The sequence below is a fragment of the Macaca nemestrina genome, chromosome 16, assembly GCF_043159975.1.
Source record: "Macaca nemestrina isolate mMacNem1 chromosome 16, mMacNem.hap1, whole genome shotgun sequence".
Taxonomy (NCBI): domain Eukaryota; kingdom Metazoa; phylum Chordata; class Mammalia; order Primates; family Cercopithecidae; genus Macaca; species Macaca nemestrina.
Genome location: NC_092140.1, coordinates 21,103,984 through 21,120,100, shown reverse-complemented (window position 1 = coordinate 21,120,100; position 16,117 = coordinate 21,103,984). Strand labels below are relative to the sequence as shown.

Below are 16,117 nucleotides of genomic sequence, written 5' to 3'. Positions count from 1 at the left end.
TTGCATTTGGAAAAATGAAGATCACTGATGAGTTTGAGAAGAGTAAAATCACTGCAGTAATGGATAGGTAATGTCAGGTGGAGTGAGTACAAGAAAACAGAGGGAAGAAGGAGGTGGAGATGGTTATTACAGCTCTTTTATTAAAATTGCTGTGAAGAAAACAGCTTAGTTTATAAAGCTGCTATCTCAATATCATTATTTTCGATAGAACTTACTGTAACCACTTCCACTAAGACACTTTCGAACGGCCTTTAAATGCATTACTTTCATGAGCTTAAATACTAAATTGTTCTTAACTTTGATTCATTAGGTTTAGTTTAGTTTCTATAACATAGAGAAAACTACTAATTTCAAGCTATAAATAGATAAGAAAAATTCTGGTTTAAAGAAAATATTTAAGTGTGACTTAGTTGTGATATAAAAGCTCTTTTCCCCTGAATTTAACGAAAATGGTTAAACTATCATTAGGTAGTTAACCACTGCTAGTTCAATGTTGATTCATCGAATAATAATTTTGAGTATAAAAATTGAATTTTTATTCCTTGCCACTGTAATGTGAAACTTAGGAAAAAATGAGTTAATTTGAAATATCTGTCTATTCCAAAAATGCTAACCACTAGAGAATTGAAAGCTAAAATGATATCCAATAAAGGCAGTCTCTGTGCTCAGTAGTGCCAATTTTGAGCTTCTGCAAAAACTGTAAAATATCATACATTTTAGTATGGGAATGCTGTACTAAATCTGCCACCTGTTATTTCTATTTCTGATTGTCTTAATTTTTCCAGGAATTATTAACATTTGGCTGCATTTTTATAAACTTTCAGAAAGAGACTTTTGGCCATGCAGGTCCTTTTGACTAATGTAAGTCATGCCAATCAGAATAAAAATTGGCTTAGCTTACAGAGTTCCTTTATGAAAGGAGCCTTGTATAACCCTATGATAAGTCAATTTTTATGACATGCCTTCCAGAATTTTAACTACAGAGTTGTCTTTTTTTTATTATGGAATACAATTTATAGTAATGTCTAGTATCTCTGTCTCTAAATGATAAGGTACGTATTGGAATTAAGCATTTCAGGACCTATCAAAATTTAAGTGATTTATATCAATACTTTATTTCTTGATGAAGTGATATATTAAAATCTTAAATTAACTCACTGTCTTTGATAAATGCTTAATAGATGTTCTAAGGAAAGGAACTTTTGGACTGTAACATGAATTTTAAATTTAATTTAATAAGGTAAATGTGTGTGTTAAGTATTCTTTAAGCAGAAGCAGTTTAAAAATTGAGTTCTATTTTAGTACTGCTTTAAATATGTCATTAAAACAATTCTTTCTTAATAGGGTACCCATATTTTATAAAATTTTTATAAAATAGGGTTAGGCTATTTTCTTGAAAGAAATAGGCACTTACAATGATCATAAAGCTTGCAACTTATGCCTTTTGTAGGATAAGAACTGTGAAAATCTAATGAAGCAAATTTTAGCTTAAGTGGGATGTACTGAATTATTACTGCACCAGTGTCAATCCATTTTACATTGGAGAAAAAAGATAATTATTATCTGCCAATTATATTTGCATGTTCTCTTTAAGGTAGAATATTTAAGACTGAATCTTGCTTTTTAGAATACTTCATTAAAAAAAGAGTTCAAAATATTGGGTTGTTAATTTAAAATATATATAATGCAGATTAGGATATTTTAACAAATAGTTAAAATTTTGCCTTCCTGCCCAATATTTTAAAATTCTCAGTGCAAGGGGCCTTAAATCAACAATTTGCACGGATTCAATATGGCAATTAGGATGAGTCTTAAAGACTGAATCTATGAAAATAAAACAGCTTTCACCTTAAGATTTAGTGAAGATTTTACACTGTACAAAACAAGCAAATGAACTCCAATACCAATGTACGCAAAAAAAAAAAAAAAAAAAAATCTGATGGAATATTATTTAAGGTCTTATAATAAACATATTATTTTTACATATCAAATCTCAAATAATTGAATTAATGATCAAATCAGCAACAAATATAATGACATAAGCTACAAAAATACGTTAAAGAATAGTAACTGTCTCTAGGTGGCTTAATATAATACAGTAATGTAACCAGCTGGTAAGTAACCTGCTGTTTAGCTGCTCTGCCCACTCCAACCACCATAATTCTGATCACAGGTCTCAGCTGGACTTACCTAATTTAAATATTCTTCCTAACATATAAGAAAACACTTTTAACTTAGAATTTTATAAGTACAACAAAAATATTAAGAAAAATTATCACACCATAGAACTAGTCATATTAAGCACTAAAATCAATAACACATTATAAATATAGCTGGATATGATGGCTCTGGCCTGTAATCACAGCAGTTTGGGAGGCCAAGGTGGGAGGATCAGTTGAGCTCATGAGTTCAAGACCAACTTGGGCAACATGGCAGAACCCTGTCTCTACTATACATTTAAAAAATTAACCTAGCATGGTAGTGCGCACCTGTAGTCCCAGCTGCTCTGGGGGCTGAGGCAGGAGGATCACTTGAGCCCAGTAGGTAGTTGCAGTGAGCTCTGATTGTGCCACTGCACCCCAGCCTGGGCGGCAGAGCAAAATCCTGTCTCAAAACCAAAAACCAGAACAAAACAACAAAATAATAATGTGCAGCATTGTCCTAAGTATCATATCAAATTTCTCATTACTAGAGAATTTATAGAACACTTGCAGATTTTAGACAGGGAGGTGAGCTATTCTATAATAAAACACATAATGAAATCTTAGGAGCTTCCATGTTAAAAAGCGCTACTTTTTTCCTCATGCATTAGTTCAATTTAGGGCATATGGATTAGTGTCAGGATGGAGGGAAGGGCTCAGCTCTCTGCATTTATTCAAGGACACATCTAGTGCCACTTCCATCCACCCACTAAGGCCTCAGAGTTCCCCACTGTATTTTGTCAGTGCAGCCAGTGGAGGCAAAAAAAAAAAAAAAAAAAAAGAGAGAGAGAAAACATGAAGAATGGCATTGAAGTTTTTTGTTTTGTTTTTATTTTTGTTTTCCCATGTCTGAAAGTAGAATACATACTTACAGCCAATCATATGGGTTACAACTTACCCCTGTGGCCTCAGACAAGTACACAGAAGCCTGGGAAATGCAGTCTGGTTGTGTACCGAAGAGGAAAAGGGTTTGATAGGTCCCGGACATTATCTCTAATATTCAAGGTTTCCAATTTAAGTAAAACATTTGGGTTGAGTTCTTTATTTTTCCTATGTCAACACCATTTTCACACCCTCACGTGTGAATAAATGCCTTCCACTGTACTTTCTTAAGAACTCACATTTGTGCACATTTCTGTATGTCTCTCCTACTGCTACCTTATTTCAGGTTCTTACTCTTTCAAACTGAGATTGATGAATCATTACATAAATGATGATCTTCCTCTGAATGCTTTCCAGGGATCTCCATATACATTCCCAAGTGATATTTTGAAAAGCACACATGATCTTATCACTTTCTGCTTAAATCCTTCAATAGTTACCTCCCTTTATAGCAAAAGCCCAGATACTGAGCAGGTAATATAAAGACCTAAATCCTTAGCACAATATGACAGAAATTGAAGTTTCTAATATCAAGGCTTTCATTGTGATTGTAGAATCTTTCTCGTTTTACCACATCTTAGATGTTGAAACTTGGCAGATTTTCCTGAAGCCAAAGCCTATGCTCTTTTTCTACTCTGACAGGTGATAACTTCATGTGAGTCATCCATAATCTCATTGATCTCAAGGAATCATACCCATGTAATAAAATATTATTATTAGGTAAGAATAGTGTTACAACAGATTTTTGGCTACCTAAAACTGAATATTACATGCTTGGATATTGAATAGATCACTAGTGTTAGGATACACTACTTTTACTGGATTGCTACAATGAATATATATATTTAAAATACATTGAGAGAAGTATGAAAAAACATATATTTTATTACATGCAATCCAGTAAAAATAATACACTGTATATACATATTTCTGTATATGTATATTCACGTAAAGAGGCATGTTTATACAGATACATATGTATACATATGCATCTTTTTATATATAAAGATACATATAGTATGTGTCTGTATAAACAGATTAAATCTTGTGATCACCTTCATCAGATCTTGCCAGATATGAGTGCCCCACACCACATGCTCTGCCTTGCTTCAGTTCAAAAACCATTCCTCAAACTCACTGTTCCTATTCCAGGTTATGCTAGGATTCCATTGCCTCTGTTGACAACGAAGACTGATATTCTGTGAGTACTGATCTCCACTGTCAGTGATCAGGGACGGTGCTGTCTCTCTGGTTTCCTGAGGGAAGGATACACTACCACTTTTATATTATGTTTTGTCATGAATTATGTTGTCCTAAGGGTAGGAGTAATATGGTTATCATTTCACACAGTCCAACTGAGATCAGTTTGACATTTTTCATTTAAAAGTAATCAAATTTGGACATCGGATAGTAGAGTGTCATTAAGTTACCTGTTAACTCTTGCACCTCCCCAGATGCACTTTAGAGAATTTTATATGGTTGCTTCCTTTTCTCACCCTGGGGCTGCTTCTAATTAAAGGCAGGAGGCTCATCCCCTATATCCATATCTCCAGCCTGCAAATAAAAATTCAACACTGACTTCCAAAGAAAGAGGAAGTTTCTATTGCTCAGTTTCTTAAGTCCCCATTTAATTCCTCAGAAGTGACACAAATGACAATTTCTTTTAGGGAAAACTCCTATCCACGGGCTGTAGTTTAGCTCTTCGACCTCAGTAAGACAATCATACACATGATAACTCAAACATTCATTCATTAATTCAATATATATATTATATGCCAACTTTGAACTAGACATTGATGATTATTAAAATTGTGAAAACAAACTATCTGATCTCATTGAACTTATTTTCTAGGAGGAGTAGATGATAAATAAAAATATTTCATGTAATAGATTTGGATGAAAGACAAAAGATGATGTAAGTGGCTTATAACTGAGGGAACACTCAAAATAGTATAATATCCGAATGTGGGTTACTAAATCCCAAAGAAATATAAAACGCTATATGTGACACCAAATAGGATTGCTGCAAGCTGGCACCAATTCTTTTTATCACTTATCAGAGGATCCCCAAAAAGACTGAAGTCTAATCTCTTTCCTTTTCATTTTATAATCTCTAAATCTGGCTTATTCAGGGATTTGTAAAATTATGGTAATACAGCATGAACTATATGAAGACTTAGTTATTTTCACTGCGGTTTCAGGTCCAAACCTCTCCATTGTTTATTCATATTTTCAAGAGTGGTTACTTAACATTCTTATTTCATTTTCCTTTAGGTCCCAATACACTAATTTATTTGTAAAACACAACATCTTTTGCAAAATGAAAGAATATATAACAAACAGAGTCATAAACAATCAAAACAATGTGGGTTTAGGTAGATCCTTAGTGGCAGTTTTATTAAGCTGACTTTTTTTTTTAAACTATATTAATTTGGCAAGTGCTAACATAATCCTTTCTATATGACAGTCTCATTTTATGACAAATTACAGAATAATTATTACTGCTTTATGGAAAAAACATTCTTCCATATAAATGCAGTTTTAAAAAGCTGGTTCATTTCTTGATATTTATTATATCATAGGAATTTATTTCAAATAGTATTACAGAATCCAATGGGAAAAAGAATTTAATATGCAAATATTTACCTTAAAAGTACTTTTTAAATAAAATATGTATGATAAAAATACATGTAAAAATTTAGAGTTAACTTCCACCTTTATTTTATCTTGCTACATGTTCTCATACTATAGGTTTTGTAAGTTCATCTGGGTTTTCTTTGAGCTAGCAAAGCCTATCTTGATAAACTGTGAAATGTCTCTTCATTTCTTTACTTTTTTCCTAAATCTTCTATTTCTTTCTTCATTAACATTACCATCAGAACATTTCTTTGCATTGAATTATTTATAATGTGAATATTCATTTCCTTGTATTATTATTGTATATTATACTGAAACCAGCATAATATAGCTTTGAGTATTAAATATAAGTATGTTTTTTACGTAAGAGTGAGTTTTAGTACCTAAAACAGGTATCTCATCAGTCCCACGTCTTGGTTTAACATATGCTCAGCAGAAACTCAAGCCCCATAATATTAAATAGAGGGTAAGTGTATGTTTGAAAAGATCTCATTGGTAGGTTTTCATCAGAAAAAAATACATCCTGGTATGAAAGCCATTGCTTTGTGAGAGCAAAAGGACCAGACAGAGGAAAGTAAGATTAATGGGAATTCATGATGGGGGGGGTCAACTTTTTTATTTCCTTCCTTTTTATTATAGGAACCCCATCTTTTTCAGGGTACTTGGTATTTAAGATTTGAACTGCTTATGTTGTTAATAAAACTTTCACACAAGTTAGATTTGCAATTCATAAACCTAACTAAAGATGTGAATTTTCTTCATAGCAAAGCCTTTTCCTCCAATACTACTTGGGCACTGATACTAAATGACAGAAACAGACCCGGTGAGGTGGCTCATGCCTTTAATCCCAGCACTTTGGGAAGCTTCAGTGAGAAGATCACTTGAGCCCATTAGATCAAGACCAGCCTGGGCAATATGGTGAGATCTTGTCTCTACAAAAAGTTTAAAAAAAAAGTAGCTGAGCAGGGTGGCACCCTGTTGTCCCAGCTACTTGAGAGGCTGAGATAGGATGATCGCTTGAGCCTGAGGAAAAGGTTGCAGTGAATGTGCCACTGCACTGCAGCCTGGGCAACACAGTGCAACTCTGTCTCCAATAAATAAATGACAGAAATCAGGCTTCCTTGAAATATAGTTTTGTCCTATACAACTTTTTTCCTTTCTCAAGGCCTTTCACCTTGGAAGACTATACTTCTGCACCAAGCAGGAACAGCGACAAAAAAATTTGAGCAAAGGAGGATGATGGCATGTAATCACTTATTTTATATGTGTTCTGTCTCAAAACAGTAACTTCCTAGACAGTATTTTTCAGACATAACATTCCACATGTATTTCACAGCATTTAATGGAAGGCAGAATCATTACCAGATTTTTTAGGTAGAAAATGTAATTTTTAGTACGGTGGGAAAATTCCCTAGACCTTTACTGCAAAATATTAATTCAAGTAGCTTTTAGTGAGTATTTCATGTATGGAAAAATATAAGATCGTGTGATATAGTCTCTGTACTCAAAAAGCTTACAAGTAGTAGAGGAAACAAAATATGAATTAGGCAGTAAAATGAAATGGTATAGAATTAAATTTTTAAAAGGATTATATATTAAGATATAAAGAAAATCATGAATGGTACAAAATATAATAAAATGTCAAAACATATAGTACAAGAAATAATAGCTAGAGGAGGATAGGAAAGGAGAGACAAACACATCCAAAGGTTTAAGGAAGAAAGCCGTATTAGTTTTCAGTTGTACTTCCAAAGATACCTATGCAACCATTTCCTTGATCTTCTAATCTTTCCTTGATCTAGATTGACTCTTTCTGTGCCCGATTCTGGCCCACAGAGTCAAAAGAGATAATAGAGTTCTAGTCAAAATTCATTAAATTGCAAAGAACAGGAGCCCATTTAAATTAGGTTAGTTTCAAAGGGTTACTTTGAATAGTTCTGGGAAATGTCAGACTTCCATAGTCAGGAATGTGGCTGGGCTTCACGGGGTAAGCCATGAAGACCCATGGTGCTGTGGCTTCTCTCTCTGTTGTTTCTTCTCTGAGTCCATATATTTTTCATGTCTGCTTCATTCTACTCTTTGTTCATTAACCTTTCTCTTCTGTGCATGCACATGCTACCAAAACACCAAGGGTTCCACCCAGATCTTGCTGCTTGCTGCGCAGAAAGGCAATTACGAGACAGCAACTATTGCCAGGGAAGAGGCTTTCATCAGGCGCTGCAGCACAGGAGACTGGAGCTCAGCCTCAAATCCATCTCCCTGACTGACTAAAACTAGGGGTTTATATAGTGGGAAAGAAATGAAAACAGGAATTAGGGAGGGGTCCAGAAGCCATTGCGGTGAATGAGGGTTCTGGCATCTCATTGGAGGCAGTGATTTGGTGAGTTTTTGTTCTTTGACACTTTTTGAGAGGCCTGGGAGTAAGTTCTTGAGGAAGGAACTCAAATAAAACGAATGCAAATTTTAAGCTTTAAGACTAGAATAGTCCATTTCTTTGTTTATTTAAAAAAATGTCTATGGGACTATTTGGTTGGTTTCACGTGATCCTCTTTGCCAATAACTTACTTTGCACACAGCTTTTATTTGCCATTGAAATTTCATACTGAAACTTCTTTCAAACTGAAATTTCCCTTGCACTTGTATATTAGAAATGGAAACAACAAGGCATGGAGGTTGGAATTAATATAGCAAGTTTGAGGACAATATAAAAACTCACCTCAATGGAATAGTGTGATCATTGATAATCATGATTATCTTATTCAAAATATGTATTAAATTAAGATGCAAGCATGAAAAACTGTAAAAATTAGACAAGGAACAGATATAAGTGAATTTTCAGGATTTTTTTTCATGTAACATTAGCTTACCAAAATATTAATACTTATATGAGAAATGGATGAGTATTACAATGTATTTGGGTGTCTTTTACTAAAAAATGTTCAAGTTTATTTAATGTGCATCACCTCCGAGCCTTTCGTACACCAATATGTGGTACTGTTTTTCATGGCAGATGGTAAAATGCAGCATTTTAAAAACCATTTGACTATAGTTCCCAACTATCTATGTCAGATACATTTCCAATAGTAGTGTTCAGTTAATAGTTTTAATGAATACTGAATACATACACAGATACGTAAAAATATGAATGAAAGATGTATACCAATAAAAAGTTGAAGATGCCAATGTTAATTTCACTGCTAACAAAAGGAAAATAGATTTGAACAAGGTGCTATTTTAATTAAATTAGCATACTTTTTGTTACAAAGATCGGAATATTCAGAGATAGGCCCTCTCACCTCTGCTGGATTGGAAAGCAGTCTGGTAATTTATACAGATGGCACTGAGAAAATGTAAACCATTAGATTCCATCATCCCACTCTAGCTGTTCAACCTGAAGGAAAAACAAAATGAAAAGAAAGTTTATGAGCAAAGATTTTCATTTTGGCATTGTTTATAACGACAAAGATCTGAAGCAAGTGTTCTCAGGTAGGGAAATTATTAAATTATGGCATATCTACAAATATAGCCTTGAGTAACCATGAATATCATGGTTTTGGGAGACTGATGATCTGAACAAAGTCTTTTGGTATACATTTAATTTAAAAAGTCCATAACATTGTATATGTATTAAATATCGTAATTTTGTATACATTAATGATAGAAAAAAAGAGTCAAATACATCAAATTTTAATCATTTTCGTTATGCAGGTTTATTAGTGTGTATGTCTGTCCAATTCTTGGTAAGTTTTGAGCTCTTGGCATTTTTCAAATCTCCTGCTTTGTTCATATTTATCAAAGAAAATATGTAACGAGGTATGTTGCAGTTGTTAGCTCTGAAAAGGTTCATATCTCCTTGTTTTTGGCTTACAATTAAGGGGTGTTCCAAGAACTGTTACCACATTTAAAATTCCATGTCTAAAGCAGTATGAAGAGAAGGTATTCATTTACATTATGTTTTAGCAACTCATGAACAATCTTTTAAATGTAAATAGCTGAATGCATATTTCAAAGTTAAATATTAAAGCATTTTTCAAGTGCAGATTTACAGTAGTGTAGTTGCTATAAGCATCTGTGAAAGAAAATTTATCATGTCAGAAAATAATTGAAATTGTGACTGAAAGGTTCCTAAGAACAACCTTTTTATCTGTGGCTTAAATAAATACTTTCCATTTCAAAGGCAACTCTAACTGCACCATATAGCTCAAGTGATCAGTAAAAGTATACAACTGACTTCTTCAAGGAGTTTTAATTTTTATGTGATTTGATCAACTCACAGACTATAAATTCTACTGTCAGAGCTAAACATATGCATAGGCTTATCTGAATTCTTGTATTCCAGGCATCGAGTAAAATATGTTCATGTCACTAGCTTCTTTCAAGTAGTGTTTATCATCATCTCCCTGATTGCCTAATATAAGTTTACAACCAGTCTCCTAGGTGTACTAGTACATTACAGCTCTCCCACAGATCTCATAAACAGCGACATCTTCGGTAATGAATGTCAAAATCCTGCCAGCCTAAGAGTATATTATCCATCTCCATGTCTCATTGCTGACATACCAAGTGAGAAGCTCATTCCAAACTCCTTAGTCAAACAAACCTTAAGATACAAAGTTGACACTAGTTGCATGAGGAAGGCGTTTTATAAATCCAATCAATTATAAAGACACTGAAAAAATGTCTCATCTTAATAGCATCACTGTATTTGTCTTTTTAATTTTTTTCTTAATTTGTCTCCTATTATGGAAATTTTTGAGAGGATAGGATTTTAAGGCTAGAAGGAATCTTAAAGATGCTGGTCTGAACAATTAATTTTTCATGTTAAGCTTAAAGAAGAATGAGGTTAATATATTTCTTTAAAATTACACTGGAAACTGGTGGTCTATTCAGAACTACAACTAAACTATTTTGATTCCCTGTCTGATGCTAATTTCATTAGACCAGGCTAACTCACCAAATAACTTGAAATTTTCCAAACTTGTCTGGTTAGAGTAACCACATTTTGCATATGTAAAAATGGATTATCTATTCCTCATCCTCCACTTCCATTCCCTCTCCTCCTCTCCCCACCTGACCTTCCTTCTCTCCTCCCCTTTTCCTCTTCCCTTCTCTTTCCTTCCTTTTATCTATCCGTTTCCACCTCCCTCCTTCCTTCCTGTCGTACTCTTCTTTCTTTCTGTCTCCTTTCTTTGCCTCTCTATTGCTTCACTCCTTCATTCATTCTTCCCTACCTCTCTTCCTCCTTTTTCCCATTTCTTTTTACTTTCTTTTTTGGTTTTTAAATCATATTTAAGTTCTGGGATACATGTGCAGAACGTGCGGGTTTGTTACACAGGTATACACGTGCCATGGTGGTTTGCTGCACCCTTGAACCCGTCATCTTCACTAGGTATTTCTCCGAATGCTATCCCTCCCCTTGCAAGCCACCCCACAACACGCCCCAGTGTGTGATGTTCCCCTCCCTCTGCCCATATGTTCTCAATGTTCAACTCCCACTTATGAGTGAGAACATACAGTGTTTGGTTTTCTGTTCCTGTGTTCGTCTGCTGATAATGATGGTTTCCAGCTTCATCCATGTCCCTGCAAAGGACATGAACTCATTCTTTTTATGGTTGCATAGTATTCCATGGTGTATATGTGCCACATTTTCTTTATCCAGTCTATCGTTGATGGGCTTTTGGGTTGGTTCCAAGTCTTTGCTATTGTGAATAGTGCTGCAATAGACATACATGTTTATGTGTCTTTATTGTAGAGTGATTTATAATCCTTTGGGTATATACTCAGTAATGGGATTGTTGGGTCAAATGGCATTTCTAGTTCTAGATCCTTGACGAATCGCCACACCGTCTTCCACAATGGTTGAGCTAATTTACACTCCCACTAACAGTGTGAAAGTGTTCCTATTTCTCCACATCTTCTCCAGCATCTGTTGTTTCCCTACTTTTTAATGATCACCACCTCTAACTGGCATGGGATGGTATCTGATGGTGGTTTTGATTTGCATTTCTCTAATGACCAGTGATGATGAGCATTTTTTCATATGTTTGTTGCCACATAAATGTCTTCTTTTGAGAAGTGTCTGTTCATATCCTTTGCCCACTTTTTGATGGGGTTATTTTCTTCTTATAAATTTCTTTAAGTTCTTTGTAGATTCTGGATGTTCGCCCTTTGTGAGATGTGTAGATTGCAAAAATTTTCTCCCATTCTATAGGTTGCCTGTTCACTCTGATGATAGTTTTTTTTCTTTCCCTCTCTCTTTCCATCCCTCCCTTTCCAACTTTCTCCTTCTGTTGCCTCCTTATAGCCTCCTTTGCCCCACTATCTTGGTAATATTGGTACTCACCTCTCTATATACACTTACTTTACAGAACACATTTTGATCATGTCTTCTCTATCATTTTCTCTTGCTTAAACATTGATTTTGAGAAGGATGGACATTGGGGCTAATAATTCTTTGCCACCCTCCAGTTTTCTTAATTCATTGGCTTAAATCCAATCAAAGAATCAAAAAGGTTAGAATTAATTGATAAGTCTATCTAATTGATGGTAAGATTCTTTTCTGAATTTTCTAGATTATTATAAAAACAAACATTTTCTTTAAGAATGCACTTTTAAGGGCATTATATCACTTGTTTTAGATTAATTGACTTTGGTTTTTATATTCATTATGTGACTTTATAGATGTTGAGGCCTTTCCACATTTGAATTGCAAAATAACAATATACTGATATAGATGAAAATAAACCAAAAAATCTCCAGCATGCTCGTATCTGTTCATCAATATAAAAAGCTCTATCATGAATAATGTGGCAACCTATATGAAGAAAACAATTTTAGACAAAGCTATTCAGTAGTTTTCTCTTCTTCTTTCAACACATAAAAGCAATTGCTATGGAGCTTCCTAGCTGCATGAGATGTGTCTTTAGGTGTTCGATGATTATAAATATGAATACAATTATAGTGGTCCTACAGAAAAGTATAATCAGGAATTGTGAATTAAAGAAAAAATAATGGGCCAGGCGCGGTGGCTCACGCCTGTAATTCCTGCACTTTGGGAGGCCGAGGCGGGCGGATCACGAGGTCAGGAGATCGAGACCATCCTGGCTAACACGGTGAAACCTCGTCTCTACTAAAAATGCAAAAAATTAGCTGGGCGGGCGCCTGTAGTCCCAGCTACTCGGGAGGCTGAGGCAGGAGAATGGCGCGAACCCGGGAGGCGGAGCTTGCAGTGAGCCGAGATCGCGCCACTGCACTCCAGCCTGGGCGACAGAGTGAAGACTCCGCCTCAAAAAATAAAAGAAAAAATAATGTGATAAAATATTAATGTTTGGTGATAGGGGATACAAGTTATTTTCTTACCATTGGTATTTAACAATGTTATTTAAAAATACATTTAAAGTTGATCTAATCTATATTTACAAAATTGAATCCATTTGCAAATATCTGCGGTGGTTGATTAATTGATTTGACTAGCTTATTTTTGGAATGACCAGACCATTTGCAAGGTCCAATTCAAAACTATTTGATTGATTAGGAAAAAGAGGAGGAAAGTTTTGTGGAAGGAAGAAACTTCTATTCATTAGAAAATAATTAATGGCTACATATGCCCTCTGTACAAAATTATAATGATAAATACTTCTGGGACTAGGGAAAATATGGTCTAATGACAACACATATATTACATTGTAAATAACTTTTATTTTTGTTGTATGACCATTGTTCTTACAACATCTCGGGACTAGGGAAAATATGGTCTAATGACAACACATATATTACATTGTAAAGAACTTTTATTTTTGTTGTATGACCATTGTTCTTACAACATCTCAGAATAGTAATCATATTAATAAAATAATGAGAACACTAATGTCCTAGAAGACCAGGAGAGTTACCTTGTTGGGTGAAGTATGGTAGGTGGACTAGCAGGGAATACTAGCTGGTTCTAAAATGTAAATGTAGAAAGTTACATAAATACTCCTGGAACTTTAGAGTTCCATATTGGATATAACAGATTAAGATTCAAGTAAATAAGGACATATACATATGGTTTATTATAATGATGTTAATTTTAAAATAATGTTTATGAAGATTATGGAATACTATAGAGAAATAATGAGGTTATAGTATTAAATAAATAGAAAATAGGAGAAAAATCTTAGTAATCACAAGCATATTTTAAAATGTTTCTGAAATGCCTGTAAGGTGGTACATAAAATTGTAAAAATTGAATCTCTTGTGAGTTGCTATGGCATTTGGCAAGATAGTACAAGATGGATGGTTTTGTATCTATGCATTACTTTCCAGGGTTTTAAAAATATTATATGAAAATGTATTTATTATGGAGAAACAAGAACTTAATAACATAAACTTGCATGAAATAAAAACACATAATTTGAGAAAAAATTAACTTATTACATGAAAAGTTAATACACTGATAATTTGCGTGTTCCTTTTTTTGTGTTGTGCCTGTTAAATTCTTTCTACTCAACTTCATTTGATTTTCTTTTTTTTCCCTTATTTTAGATACTAGTTATATTGTTAACATCCGTCTCTAGAAATTGCCTTTTTTGCTTTGTTAATGATGTCTTTTAATGAACAAAAGTTGTTAAATTTAATGAAGCCTACTTTACTGATCTTTTCTGTTCTGAAAAGTGTTTTTGGAGAATGTTCATGACCATCCCAAGCTCATGAGTATCTTCTCCTATGCTATTTTCTAACTTTTTTTTTTTTTTTACTTTGCACATGTATATCTACTAGTCCATATGGAATTCATTTTTGTGTCATGTAAATTAGAAATCAAGTTTCATTTTATTTTTCCACAAGGATATTCAGTTGCTCCATTGCCATTTACCAAAGACATTATTTTTTTACTTCATTCCAGTGGCATGTTTGTGTTAGATCAAATGACTAAATATTTGTAGGTCTGTCACTGAAGTCTATTCTCTTCCATTGATTTATTTCTCTGTTCTTGCACCAGAAAGGGTCTATTTTAACTACTGTTTTATAATAGATTATAATAGATTTCCACTTTTAAAATTTCAATTGACACATAACGTTTGTATATAATATGGAATAAAGCATGATATGTCAATACCTGTATACCATGCGTAATGATCAAATCAGGGTAATTAGCATATCCATCACCTCAAACATTTATCATTTCTTCATGTGGGGAACATTTAATATTCTCTCTCCTACCTATTTGAAAATATAAGTTGTTGTTAACTGTCGTCATCCTACAGTGCTATGGAACACTAGACTCTATTTCTCCTATCTAGCTGTAATTTTGTATCAATTAGCCAACCTCGCCATATTTATTCCCCTCAACCCCCATCTACCTTTCCCAGTCTCTAGAAAGTACTATTCCTCTCTCTGCTTCTATGAGATCAACATTTTCAGCTTCTACATATGAGTGATAACATGTAGCATTTATCTTTCTGTGCCTGGCTCATTTCACTCGACATAATGTCATCTCTGATCGTTCATCTTTGCAATTTGGTAGTTGTCTGTAGTTATAAGTCTTGATTACTTTGTCTTTCTCATTTGTATATTTGCTCTACCAGTGAGTTTTATATACTTTTGCATTTTTCACGATGTTAGTTACTGTCTTTTCCCTTCCAGATGTAAGATTCCCTTGCGCATTTCTTGTATGGCAAGCCTACTTGTAATTAATTATTGCAAAATGCTTGTCTGGAAAAGACTATCTTTCACTCCTGAAGTGTATTTCCATTAGGTACAGTATTCTTGACTGGCAGTTTTTTTTTTTTTTCTTTCAGTACTTTAAATATATCATTCCATGTTTTCTTGGCATGTAAGGTTTCTGCTAAGAAATCTGCTGTTAGTCTAATAAAGATTCCTTTATAGGTGACTTGATGTTTTTCTCTTGCTGTTTTTAGAATTCTCTTTTTGTCTTAGAAATTTGACTATATTATGCCTCAGAAAAGACTTTTTTGGATTGAATCTATTAGCATATCTTTGAGTTTCCTAAATCTAGATGCCCATATCTCTCTCAGCATTTGGGAAGTTTTCAGTATTAATTACATTAAATAAGTTTTGCATGCCTTTTCTCATCTCTTCATCTTCTGCAACTCCTGTAATACAAATATTTGCTTGTTTAATGCTGTCTCACAACTCCTGTAGGCTTCCTTCATTTTTTTAAATTAATTTTTTCTATTTATTTGCCTGGATCATATCAAAATACCTGTCTTCAAATTCAGAAATTCTTTATTCTGCTTGATCTAGTCTGTTAAGTTCTCAATTGTGTGTGTTTTTAAATTTTATTTTATTCATGAAATTCTTCAACTCATGATTTCTTTTTATTTTGTTTTAACCTACATATCTCTGTTAAATTTCTCATTCAGATCATGAATTGTTTCTCTGATTTTGTTGAATTTGTC

At 33.8% G+C, this 16,117-nt stretch overlaps 1 protein-coding gene and 1 long non-coding RNA gene across 2 annotated transcripts in view; one reads left to right on the top strand and one right to left on the bottom strand.

The window, feature by feature from the left end:
- The window catches only part of LOC105477190 (glypican 5), a 1,465,510-nt gene that overhangs the window by 1,140,786 nt on the left and 308,607 nt on the right, over positions 1-16,117 (top strand). The window lies entirely within an intron of this gene.
- The window catches only part of LOC105477177 (uncharacterized), a 34,051-nt gene that overhangs the window by 3,528 nt on the left and 14,406 nt on the right, over positions 1-16,117 (bottom strand). Inside the window, exons 2-3 of the long non-coding RNA XR_984517.3 lie at positions 9,017-9,111; positions 4,514-4,637 (exon numbers count right to left, since the gene is read on the bottom strand). This is a non-coding gene — a long non-coding RNA (uncharacterized lncRNA). The remainder of the gene's footprint in view (positions 1-4,513; positions 4,638-9,016; positions 9,112-16,117) is intronic.